Raw genomic sequence first — 12,106 nt, forward strand, 5'->3', positions numbered from 1 at the left:
CGCTGTGCTATCGCTCCAGCCCAAATTCCCAAAAAGAAAAAAAAAAGGAACAGAAGCCAGAGAACTGATTTCCTAAGTATAGACTGAGGCTGCATGAGCCAGCATTCCAGAGACACACAAACGAATCTCGGAACCGAGCAGCTTTTGGCAGAAATGCCTCCAGACTTTGCATTAGACCCCCTTCACTGGGCCACCCCAGATGGGAGCGGGTGCTGTCACTCTACCTGTTCCATGGGAAGACTGGCAGCTGCCATCTTCCAAAACTCAGTGGAAAATGCAAGTACAGACCAGCAGTGATGACACGCAGGGCTTCACAGGATAGGGAAGGAGCCAATTCTTGTCCTCTCCCGCCTTAATGGGACCCTGAGATGATATTCACGAACGGCTCCTGGCTACTTATTAAGCTTTTTAACAACCATGATCCCAGAGACACACAAATGAATCTCAGAACCGAGCAGCTCTTGGTAGAAATCTCTCCAGACCTAATTATTAAAATTTTAGAATTTCAATATCATGCATGGCTCTCGTGGACACGTGACATCATATGCTATTCATAACCAGCAATAAAAAACAAATTGTCTAATGTCTCTTTGGCAGGTCTGATTGTTGGGGGGAAATTCCAAATAAAAATGGTGGGACTGGTGTTGAAATAGTGAATGAAATCAAAGTAGAGAGAGAGTAATGTGGAAATTATCTGCCACACTGGCAGGGCTAAGGGTGGGATGGGGCGTATACTGGGGTTGATGGTGGTGGAAAATGTGTACTTGTGAAGGGACGGGTGTTTGATCATTGTGTGACTGAGACTCAATCACGAAAGCTTTGTAGCTGTTCTCATGGTGATTCAATAAATAAATTTTTTAAAAAGTCAGCATTCCTAAGAGGTGCGAGTGTCTGTGTAATCTCCAGACGACTGGGAAACCCGTGGTAGCTCTCTCTTGTTGCCTGCGTTAGGTGGTCTCCTGCCACTCTCCCACCTGGGACGGCCAATGCCATGGGCTGATGAAGGAAGAAATGTGGGCCAGTCTGGTTTGTGATCAGTTGTCATTTATTCCATTCTCCCCATGCTACTGTTCCAGTCTCACTACACTCCCCATTGTAGTCTCACACTGCCTCTCATTCCTGTCTCCTCCTGTCCCCCATGCTAGTCTCTCTGTATTCTATCTTGCCACACTCTGATTCCCTGCCTTGGTCTCTAGTCTCTCCCCAACTCCCCAGCATTGGGAGTAGCAACATATCAAAAATCCTTCCTGATCTCCGATCAGGCTCAAGGATAAAAATACCACCTAGGGGTTTTTCTGCCATTGAGGTATTTTTCTGGTACTGGTAGGGTAGGTCTTCTGTGTGAAATCCCTGGGTCGCTGGTGGTTGGTGGAAGCAGACAGGGCAGGATAGAGTGGGGCTCCTGGTTTTAATCGCTTGGTCACCTGTGGTTGGTGGGAGCAGGCAGAGTATCTCTGTTCCCGGGTCTGTTGAGCCTGGAGTTCAAGATCTCAGAGTTCTGCTTACTTGGTTCTGTGGGGCTTCACTCAAGCGTGAGTTTTAGCCCAAGTGTCTGGAAAGCGTCCTGGAGCATGGCAGCGTCTAGGTAATGGAGGTAGTGGAGGTGACACATCATAAGACACTTAATACCCATCTTCCAGGATTGCCACACCATATTTGATAGGGTTCAAATATGGTTTGAACCATGGGAACACCTACAAGGGTGATTAGAGGCCACCCTAAAAGCCTCTATCCCTCTTGGAGAGCCTGGTAAGCTACCGAGATTATCACGCCCGCACAGCACAGCCTGGCAAGCTATCCATGGCGTATTCGATCTACCAAAACCAGTAAATACAATGAGTCTCATTCCCCTGACCCTGAAAGAGCCACCAATACGGCAGCATTAAGAAGGATGAGGAAGGAGAGGCTGATAAAATCTCAAGGCCAAACTGGGCTGCCAAAACGAAGAAAGACAACAGTGACTGTCTGTACGTTCAATGCACGTATGCTGGCATCAGATGCATCCATTGAGGACCTGATGGTACAAGGGCGAAAGATCAAATACGACATCAATGGTCTGACCGAGACAAGAAGGAATCAATCACATCATGCCGTTTTCGACACTGGAGAAGAACTGTTCCTCGAAACATGCAACAAAAGAGGCATCAGTGGTGTTGGTATCCTTGTCAACATGAACTTGGCCATGAGCACTGATTCATTTGAATGCCTAACAACCCAAATCGGATGATTACACTTGAATAGATGTGGCTCACTGCTGGCAGTTTCTATCTTCGTTGTCTATGCACCAACATCCAATTATGATGGAGAAATTGAGAAGTTCTTCATGGATCTGGAGAAGTTCTATAAAGAAGACCACACCTTCTACAAGATGATTTTAATGCCAAAATAGGACCGAGAAGATCAGCTGAAGAACTTCACATTAGGACCCATGGTCTTGAATGGAACAAACAGGGTGAGAGACTGTCGGAGTTCATCATGTCGACCAAGACCATCCATGGTTAACTCACAGTTCCAGAAGACTGAATCTAAACGTTGGACATGGGATTCTCCTGGTGGACGGTTCCACAACAAAATTGACCACATCATATTCAAGCGACAGTTTGCCTGACCAATGTCGCTGTTGTCCCAAAATTCCAAACGGTATCAAACCACTGTCTCCTTCGTGCAAAATTCTACTTCACAGAGCAGGGAGAAAGGGCTGCAAAGTTTAAAAAGACAACTCCCAGAACGACCACCAACTGGGAGCTCTTTGAAACTATTGTGGCAACATGGGAAGATGCCGTCGTTGACAACATTGACGAGGAATACAATTGACTGGTTCAGCACCTCCATGATTGTGTGAGGAACGCCAAGAGAGAGATAGCCACAAAAAAAAAACCAGTCTTGAAAACTTTGAAAACTCTTGAGCGTATTCGCCAATGTGGCTTGGCGCAAGCCTCAAACGACTGCAAGCAAACATCTGAGCTCATAAAGCAGTGCAGAGAAGCGATAAAGTAAGACCTCAAAGAGAGAAAAGCAGCAGTGCTGGCCAATGAGGCAGAAGCTGGGAAAAGCATTCGCAACACCCTCCTGTCCTTCACCAAATACAAGGCCAAGATGACTGCCCTCTGACGTCCTGATGGGTCTATCACATCTTCCAGAAGGCAATGGAGAAGATTATCCATGACTTCTACTTGGATCTCTTCAATAGCCATGTCCACCTGACCTCATACCAAATTCCGCAGGAGGAATGTCATTCCCAATGTTCTCCCTTCCGAAATCCGAAATGCCATTTTGTCGGTAAAGAAGCAAAAAGCATCTGACTCAGACAAGGTCAGATCTGAACTCCTGAAGGATCTGCCGTCGGTACTCATCAATACACTGGCTCGGCTCTTCACATGCTACCTATCTGAATGCAAGGTTCCATCCAAATGGAAAACCAGCAGGACTGTACTACTGTACAAGAAGGGAGATATCCACAACATTGGCAACTATCGCCCAATCTGCCTATTGTCTGGCATCTACAAGCTGTTCTCTTGAGTCATCCTGAATAGGATTGGCGAACACTAGATGAAGGACAACCATGAGAGCAAGCTGGATTCTGCAAAGGTTTCAGCATGATCGACCATATCCACACGATAACCAAGCTCACTGAGGTTTCTCAGGAGTTCAAAATGCTGCTCTGTCTAATGTTCATTGATTTAAAGAAGGCCTTTGATTCTGTTGAGACAGAAGCGGTCATTGAAGCCCTAGCCAATCAGGGCATTCAAACTCAATACATCAGGATCCTCTGTGAGCTGTATTGTGGATTCACCACCAGGATCTCACCATTTTACAAAGAAGTGATCATCGATGTCAAGAGATGGGTATGGCCCGGTGATACCATTTCACTGAAACTCTTCAGTGCTACCCTCGAGAACATCATGCGACGACTGGAATGGGAAGGAATAGGAGTGAAGATAGATGGTTGACAACTACACCACCTCCACTTTGCTGATGATATCGTTCTAATACACCAATCATTAGCCAAGCAGCACAAATGTTAGCCAACTTCAGCCGTGAGTGTGGAAAGGTCGGACACCAGCTGAATCTCACGAAGACAATGTTTATGAGAAACAGTCTTGTTCTAGATGTTTCATTCACTCTCAACGGAAAAAAACATCTCCGAATGCAACAGTTATGTGTACCTAGGTCGAGAAGTCAACATGACGAATGACCTGGCATCTGAGTTATGCAGGGGGAAGAGAGCGGCTTGGAATGCCTTCAGAGCATTGAAGAAATAGTTAAGAGGATGAAGAACCTCCGGCTCCGGGCACATCTCTTCTATTCCACTGTTCTTCCTGCATTAAAATACGCCTCAGAGACCTGGGCCCTATGAAAACAGGATGAGAACGCTATTCGGGTCTCCCAAAGAGAAATCGAAAGAGCTATACTTGGAGTATCACGCTTCACTCAAATGAGAGAAAGAATCCGGAGTTCCGATCTCCATCGATGATCAAGAATCAGGGATGCTGTCTCGTTTGCCGAGGCGTTGAAAATCAGATGGGCTGGACAAGTAATGAGATTTGGAGATGACCACTGGACTAGAGCCATTACCAGCTAGATTTCACTGGACGTGAAAAGACTGCATGGCCGCCCACCTATGAGATGGTCAGACTTCTTCATCAAGACCCTGAACAATTGGTTTGAGGCTCTTCATGTTCCTAGAACAAGCAGATGCCATTGGGCTACACTAGCACGTGACAGGGACAAATGGAGACATTATTGGCACCCGCTCAAGCAAATCAATCAGTAATGGGATGTCAAGTGATCAAGTGATCAAGTGGTTTTTCCTCCTTTCCTTAGTCCAATAACTTAATTAGCATCTTAATTCTTAGTATTAATACTTCTTAGTATTAATAATTTTGTATGGACACAGTAAGAGATTTAGTAAGCTTGGGGGGGGGGGGTCTCCTGAGGACATCTCACTATAGATTTTAGACTACAGTGCTCAGGCCAGATTAGTCTTTCCAAACCCTAGCAGTGTTCTAATCCAGCTGTTATTTTTTGGATCATGGCAGAATTTGTCCATAACCAGGCTCTTAACTTATAGTTAAGTATTATGGCACTTTGGCTTGGACTATTTCGAGCTACCCAGGGTAGCTCACAGCTTGCCCTGGGTCCATCCAGTCTCTCATCATAACCCTGCTTTGGGGGTGCTAGGAATTAAGGGCAACTGAGGCTTAAGTCAAGAAAACAGATGCCCAGGAGTGAATAGCATTACCTGTCTTCCCATGTCCAAACAAAAAGGACATTGCTCTGAATTAACCATGCAAAGGACTTAAGGAGAAGAGAAAAGCAATATTTATAAGTTAGCAGAATTTACCAAATGTAGCCTGCCCACACGGCAGAGTCTGGCAAACTCCCCGTGGCATACCCAATATGCCAAATACCAGTAACAATGATAGGTCTCATTCTCCTAAAGAGCCTTGAATAGAATCTCAGGGCTAGGATGAAGGAGACCTTACTGGGGCCTGCTCGAGGCAATCGATGAATAACAGGATGATTTGTGATTTGTGATTTGTGCAGAATTTGATTAGGAGACAAAGGTAATTGACCCGTTGGAGAAGCAGAACACAAAGAAAGAAGTTACAAATAAACACAGAGGAATGGGAGCACTGTGATGGGAGTAACCCAATAAACCTAAGCTCCCTGTGACAAGGCTGAAAGGACAAATCAATGTTTTCCTATAGATTTCTACTCTCTGGGTTTTACTAGAATCCTCGCCCATGCAACCCTCACCATCTCACCACCTGACCTGTTGCTGCCTCCCTTCCTCCTCAGCCTAATCAAAGCCAGGTGGAGAAAGTGGGGGCCTGGCGTCCCTTTTTGCCCCCATCCATCTGAATTACCTGGACAGGGCTTGGAGTCATGCCCAAGCCTAGTAACCCTCTCCCCTGACTCTCTTCTAACACTGAGCAGAGCCAGGTCAATTTTTCTTCAGCATGGACTGTATCTGAGATGACATTTAGAGCGGAGCGCTGATTTGATCTCACTTCCAGGAGTTAGGGTAAAGCTGAGGTCCTTGGCCTTGATAAGGCAGGATGCAAAACACAAGGGATTGTTGTATATTAAGCCCCTGGCTGGACAAGTGGTGCTTAAAAGCAGCAGAGTTGGGGCTGAGTGGCTAGGATGCTTTGCCTGGGATGCCTTGGGTTCCATTCCCAGCACTGCCCCTTAGCACCACCAGGACTGATACCTGAGGGCGGAGCCAGGAATAAGTCCTGAGCATTGCTGGGTGTGGCCTAGAGGCAAAAACCAAACCAATCAACCAAACAAAACCCCAAGCCCAAGAAAAGCAGCAGAACTGGACCATGGGCAACACACTGCGCTATCAAGGGCCAAGCTCAAGACTTCCAATAATGGGCATTTGATTTAGGAACTGCTTATTTCCAGTTACTCTTTGCAGCTGCTAACCCACTTCATTTATTATCTATGAAGCCAAGGTTTTCTTTCAACATTTTCTCCGCTCAAAAATTTAAGGAGGAGAGACGTCCTTCATGAAGAAGATGATGCCTAATCATTCTGAAGGCCAAAAGTCAAAGTGTAACTGCATGCATGACTCAGAGAACCTTTCCCTGTGAAACACAGGTCTTGTTATTTGTGGAGTGAATGGCTGCTCGTGGCAAAATGTCAGAACTTGAATCAAAGTGGCCCCAGTCCTTCCCTTGAGGGGTCTCATTTTTTGCAGCTGGTGCCTCTGAAAGCTGGATTCTGTCTACCGAGGACACTATGGAGTGCCTAACTTCTGGGCACAGCCTGGCTCCTAGGACATCCCTTATTAATACCTATGGGTTACATTTGCAGTCCTCTGCTAGCTCTCCCATTATAACTTGAAATAATCCTTTTTCTAGAAAATGAAAAACCTTTGCATAACCAAATTTTAAATATGTAGCCTATTTCTGGGGCCAGGGAGAAAGTACAGTGGGTAGGGCGTTTGCCTTGCACGGTAGCTGGGTTCAACCCGTGGCACTACATATGGTTCCCGAAGCCTCACCAGAAGTGATCCCTGAGTACAGAGCCAGGAATAATCTCTGGAGTAATAATCCCAGAAATACTCTGCCAGATGTGGTCTACAAAACAAAAGCAAAACCAAAACAAACTTAGAGCCTGTTTCCTTGATTATATACGGCCTTGCGTGCAAGCAAAAACAACTCTGAGCTCATCATTTCCCCAGTCACTGAGAAGAGCATGGATTCACTTCCTAGGAATATCCTTTCCCTTTCCCACCAAATTATTATCTATGATCTCCAGCTGGGGGTGGGGAAATGCCACGGGTGTAATCTGCAACCTGGAAACAGCATTGCTCATTAAGATTGAAAAAGTGACTGGGGCTCACTGAAGCCTATGCAAATGAGTCCTGATGAGCCCTTAACTGATCTGTTTACAAACCAGACCTGCTAGACAGGCCTCCATGATTTTCTATCAAAGCACAGCACTGCTCTTTATGGGCGTCTGGCTGTCCCCGAACGGGGAGTTTAAACATAGACTCTCTCCTTCAAAGGAAGATCAAAGGCTTTATTACTCCTAAATGAGTGCATTATTTCCACTTACTACCTTCTTGTTTGCAATTTGTGTTTACTAGCAGCACTGTCTCAGGTTTACTTTGTGAATTACTCGTTTCTGAAAACAGTATGGCAGTTTTATGGACCGCAGTATACATTTGTGGAGATTATGTGGCATATAACACATAGAATGGCCCATCAGATAGAACATTAGGCAAAGAAAATTCTCTGCACAGATGACGATACCTGACCATGCAGAATTCATTTATGACTCTCTCTCTCTCTCTCTCTCTCTCTCTCTCTCTCTCTCTCTCTCTCTCTCTCTCTCTCCCTCCCTTTTTAAAAGAGGAAACTATTTGCCATATCTGGCCTAAAGAGTCTCCAACTCTGAGGGCTAGAAATTGGAAAACTCTTTGACTGCCTAGAGGAGAAGTTTCTTTGAAGTTTTCATTTTTATTCTGAGGGGAGCAGACAGGTAGAGCTGTTCTAGGGGTGGGCTGTCATCAGTTCCAATTCAGGGAGGGTAGGGGGCTCCCAATTCAGATGTATTTGCAGAAAGACAACAAGACGATTGAAACCTTCATATTTCAGCCTAGAATTAGTATCAGCCGGATCCTTTATTCCAAGTTCTTCAGCCGTGGCCTGCTGGCCCCATGCCTCGGGAGACAGTGGTGCTGGTCCTCTCTGGGCCCCAACTCCAACCTTGGAACCCCAAGGAAAATGCATCTCTCTCTCTTTTTTTTTGGTTTATTTTTACTTGGGGGCACAACTGGCAGTGTTCAGGGCTTACTGCAAGCTTTGTGCGCTCAGGAATCACTCCTGGTGGTGCTCAGGAGACAATATAGGACACCAGGTATTGAACCTGGGTCAGCTGCGTACAAGCAAATGCCTTCCCGGCTGTACTATCACACCAGCCTTGAAAAACATACCTTTTAAAATTTGTGGGGAAACAGGTTTGTAAGCGTGAGGGTGTCACCTACCAATCAAACCGGGCAGAGGAAGCTACTTTGAACACAGCACATCAGACTTCAGATTCACAGGTGGCTCCGGTCAGAAATTCAACGGGAAGGACCACAGTCAGGGGTCAAGGTAGGGTTCAGAGTCAGCAGATTTGAATAATTTGGCTGCTGAGATTCTTTTGTTGTTGTTTCATACCAGTGCACACATTGACCAGAACCCCAGATTTGGATTCATTTGCATCCAGGAGTGTCAGGTCTGATCCTGGTAGCACATGGTCCCTGAGCACTATCAGGGAAAGAATCCACCCCCAAACCCCCACCCCCTCTGAGCCCTGCTAAGAGTAGACCCAGAGCTCTGCCAGTGTGGCCCCCAAAATCTAACCTACAAATTAATAAAGCCACGTTTTTCAGAACCCCATGGACAGATCCCTACTACTCCAAAGGAATCAGGCTAAAAGTAGTAAGCTGAACAATAGGGAAACACAATCTGCCATAAATCTCTTTATAAAAATCCCATCCTGTTTATCACCTTCTAAGCATTTTGAATGATCCAGTTCTGTCACTGCAACTTTGAAACAAGCAAACAAAATCAGATTACAAATCTTAAAACACCATGCTCAAAAAAATACTTCTGTACCCAGACACACCGGAAATCATGTTTCAGGGACTGGAGAAAAGACATTTAGACCACAAAGTCACAATAAAAAAAATAAATAACTAGGAAACATTGTGATTCCTAGAATTCAAAAGAGGAGAATGGTTCTGGGTAGAAAGCCAGTAGGCGGTGACTGTATGGTATAATACCTTAATGAGTTCTCACAAGCTACATGAGATAAAGCCTGCTTTATCTTCCAGTCTAGTCCAGTGTCTGTCTTCTGAGCTGCCCGTTAGCATTCACTTTAGCTCTCCTTTGTCTAAAATACAGACTTTTCATCTCTGAGACAAAGAGTCAATTCTAGACAGAAGTGAGAGTCAAATAAATGAGTGGAGGCGTTAACTAGTCGAGCATACTTACATTAGCACAAATAAGCTATCAGCTCTCCCTGGTCATCTTAGCTCATTAAAGCGACAAAACTAAATCAAGCAAGGAGAATGAATCATGTTTGGCACTTATAGAGAACAGGCCTGGGGTCAGGGTTAAGGTCATAAAGAGGAGGAGAGAGACCAGGACGAAAGCTACATTTGCTCTTAGGGTATCAGTTGGGAACTCAAAGGTGAAATTTCTGGAAAAGGGCTTCAATAGTCTAAAATGACCCAAGAATATTTTCCAATTCTATTATATCAATTATTGGAATAAGAAGCTCAACAGGCACCTGATGAAGACTGCCTAGGAAAATAGTAAAAGCATTGTGAACTTGTTCTCTGAACTCTGCTCCAGCTGAAGGTCAATTAACTCTTTCGGGGCAGAAGGCTATCTCTTAATGGAGTTGGGAGAAGTAATTCACAGCTGAAAGGTCCTAAACATTCATTTTTATCAGGCAAACTGGCAACAATTATGTCCCATTTTCTATGATGAAGAGGAAAGTAATAGCAGACTCTCTCCTTTATTTTTATTTATTTATTTTGTGATTTGACAATGTCAGTGCAAAGTTTTCCACTCCAAAAAAACTGTGTGGTATTGAAACAATATTTGTTCTAACCTCTAATAATCCCAACTCTAAAGCGTTTTAGGCATTTATCATTTTTAATGACTACGGCAAATGCCAAATTTTGTCCTTTTGAAGATAAAATGCTACCCTCAAAAAGTCATGGGATTTGCATATACAGCCAAGGCTGAGAAACGCACCCCAAAGCTGCCCTTTGGTTTTATGAGCCTGGCTGCGAGGAAGGTTTCCACAGTCTGTCCCTCTGCCAATATCATTATTTTGCAGAGAGGCCTGCCAACATGCAGCACGGAGCTGAGCTTGCGTGTCAGGTTTATTCAAGTGGCTCATTCTAGATGAGCTCTCTTGCCATCTCTTTACCAGGCATGACGGACTATCATTAATAAAAATGTATTGATCGCGGAATCTATTCCCGGCTATAAAAAAAACCCTAATAAATGAGATGGCTACACGAGCAATAAATAATTCCCAACCAGAGAGAGTCCAAAACTGTCAGAAACACATGCCTCACCATTTCCGCAGCCCTGCACTCCATGGCATCAGAATTTTAGAGCTAAAGCAAGGCCTAGAGATCAGTGCAATGCCCTTGTTTTGGTTTTTGGCAGAGGGTGGGAGTTTGAGCCATACCTAGGGGTGATCAGGAGTCTCCAGAGGCCTACTTGGCTGTGCCTAGGGGACCCTGTCATGCTGGGGATCAAACTGAGGTCAGCCACAGGCCAGGCAAATGCTTGACCCCTGTACTGTCTCTCCAACCCCATTGGAGGAAAGAAGTTCATCCGGTTGCATAGGCAACTATGCTCCAGGCCTATGGTTAGAAGGGCTAGGGACAGGATTCTTCTGGCTGGGGACAGTATTACCAGAACAATCAAAAGCATGCTCTGCAGGCTCGAGGTCAAGTGCAGCTGCTGCACTGTTGTGCTTTTTTTTTATTATTATTAAGCATGCTGAAAAAAAGTCTAATCCTATGTGAATGAAGATGCAGTCCTCTCTTTTCGGAATTCTTGAATTATTAAATGATGAATACAATTAAATAGTAAAAGGTCATCTTCCATCTCTCTGCCACCAATGAGAGACGATTCTGCATGCACCTCGGCACGATGGACATGCTAGTTTGTGGGCCTGACACCTTGCATGGAACATTACAAATCCCTGTGATGTCCTTAAGCTCCCTCTTCAATTGAACTGAAAGACGGCCGTGAACCCTGCTCAAGCGGGTGGCTACTATTGGCTGGACATTTCAGAAGGCCCCTGAGTACGCTTAGAGCAGCCTGGTGGGGAGGGGCGGGGCGGGGGTGTGGGGAGTAGCTTGGCCTGTTTTCCCGAATAGCAGGAGGCTTCTGACAGTAGCTGACCAGAATTTATGCAGAGGGATGACGCTGCCCGTTGCCTTTCTCCTCCACTCCTGATCCCTCTTCACAGTGAGCAGACAGATCACATACATTTGCTTTCTTAGCACACATCAAGATCAAAATCCATTCCATGGGTCCAGAGAGAGTACGGGGGTTAAGGCTCATGCCTTGCACATGGCTGACACATTCAATCCACAGTGGCATCATGTGGACTCCATGCACCATGGGATGCAGCCCTGGAGACCCCCCAGCCCTGCTGTGTGGCCCAGGTATTACCAGCACCTGCAGGATCTACGCAGTACTGCATTCTTGGGTCCCCATGAATTGCCCAGTTGGTCAAGGATCACTCGGGTGGGGGGGGGGCATTGAGCACCTCTTGGAAGATCCCCAAACATCTATCCTCTAAGAATTGTCAAAGAATAGGCCCGGGGTGGGGGGCTGGGGCTAACTTATATTTGGGCTCAGCCTATTCTATTCTGTAGTGAGTGAAATTTGCATTATAAAGGGGTCTACCCTATGCTTCAAGGTCTATGGGAGGTTGTATTTTTTTTGTTTTGGGGCCACTCCCTGCTGCAGTGCTTGGGGGTCACTCCTGGTGAGGATCAGGGAACCTTATGGTGCTGGTGATGAAGCTTGGTTTCCAGCTTGGAAAGCATGTGCTCCATCCCGTT

Source organism: Sorex fumeus, unplaced genomic scaffold, assembly GCF_029834395.1.
Source record: "Sorex fumeus unplaced genomic scaffold, SorFum_2.1 ptg000037l, whole genome shotgun sequence".
NCBI lineage: Eukaryota > Metazoa > Chordata > Mammalia > Eulipotyphla > Soricidae > Sorex > Sorex fumeus.